This window comes from Limulus polyphemus, unplaced genomic scaffold (assembly GCF_000517525.1).
Source record: "Limulus polyphemus unplaced genomic scaffold, Limulus_polyphemus-2.1.2 Scaffold3140, whole genome shotgun sequence".
Lineage (NCBI taxonomy): Eukaryota > Metazoa > Arthropoda > Merostomata > Xiphosura > Limulidae > Limulus > Limulus polyphemus.
The window spans coordinates 108,249-110,195 of record NW_013668750.1 but is presented as its reverse complement, the minus strand read 5'-3'; positions in this window follow the sequence as shown (position 1 = coordinate 110,195).

Below are 1,947 nucleotides of genomic sequence, written 5' to 3'. Positions count from 1 at the left end.
CACATTATATAGGCTACACTGACGTGACGTATAGGTGGGTTGTTTAACTATTATACGTGATGTAGGTTTCGTTGGGGGGGGGGGGTGTTAACGAAAATGTTCCAAAACGTGACATTAATTTCTTGACGACCAAAGAGTAAATTTTCTGAACATTCCAAAATATATCTCGGAAAAACACGTTTTCTCAAGGAAACATTTTTGCAAAATGATCTTTTGCCTAATTGCATAGATCATAAATTAGGGAGAAAAAACTGATTTTTCACGAATTTACTTCTCTTGGGTATACTAACAAAAAGAAATACGACACTAGATGGCATAATCAGGCCGCTTTTATTCTGGTAAGTTGGCGTCTCACGCACATTTTTATTGTGGTTGCCACATAATAGACAACAATCCAAAGCTAGAAAATATTCAGTTAAATAACATATACATCATCTTAGAGATAAAATACATTAATTGACTGAGGCTTGTTCTCCACACAATATTTTCGTCTGACTGATTTTTCTTTTTGTCCAGTAAAACATATTTTGTTGAAACTTAATACATAATGTACATACAGAAATCAAAGAGTCTACACATTTTTAATATAACCATTCATTTTTTTTATGAAAAGTTTGCCGAAAATCAAAGTCATGACCTCAAGATCAGATGTTTTTACAAAATAAAAAATGTTTGCAAAATATATTACAAGTGATTACTAATGACTATGTGCATAATTACCATATACAACATGTATAATGCAATATATATATAGACACACACACATTAAATCTACACTGAAAGCCAGTATTTATGAACAGACTTGTTAAACAAGTTAACAAAATACCAGAGCTTAATGTTGATGCGAGTTTACTAATTAGTTAGAGTTTTATCATTTTTATAGCTCGTTTATTTTGCTTATCACAGAATAAAAATAACAATTTATATCAATTATATAAAACTCTCTCTCTTTACGACTTTTTTTTTCGAATAACATTTGATAAAAAAAATTAAGATTTGTTACAATAAAAAAAGTTGCAAGCTTTGTCTATGAGCATAACAATTATTTTGAAAAGTTTTAGATTGTTATGAAGTAAACACCTTTTATTAACATAATAACGCATCTTACACTAAACAATAAATCGGAAAAATTAACTTTTGCATACGTTACGATAATCAAACAAAAGTTCCACTTTGTTGTGTCAGAGAAGTAACGTTATCTGCGCTAGCCGTCCCTAATTTAGCAGTGTAAGACTAGAGGGAAGGCAGCTAGTCATCACCATCCACCGCCAACTCTTGGGCCACTCTTTTACCAACGAATAGTGGGATTGGCCGTCACATTATAACGCCCCCACAGCTGAAAGGGCGAGCATGTTTGGTGGGACGGGTATTCGAACCCGCGATCCTCAGATTGCGAGTTGAGCACCCTAACCACCTGGCCATGCTGGGCCCCTTAAATAAATAACGTTTATTGAAATATCCACAATTGGTTGGTAGCTTCAAGCTATCAGAGGTGGGTAGGTAGCCCCAATTATTACAGATGGGTTGCTAGCCCCAATTATATCAGTGATGGATTGGTAGCTCCAAGTTATCAAAGATGGGTTGGGGGCTCCAATCATTTATTACTGGTTGATACTCTCAATTATCAATCAAATGAAAATGTTAGCATTTTCAAATTAGTAACAAAAAAGCTTAGAAAATACAAAAAATAAAAATAACGATACACAAGAATAAGTACCTTTTATGGAAAAATAACAGCGTAACGCGTGTGTAATTACTAAGGTCAATATGTATTATATAATGAAATTGTCACTAACTTTATAATGTTTTTCATCTTACGTTTCTTTATTTTAAACATTGCTACAGCTTTACATAAACTTTCAGCTTAAACGCCTAGAGTGTACTATAATTCAGTTTTGTACAGATGACCAGTACTGGATTCCGTGTGTGAATTATCCATAGCATATT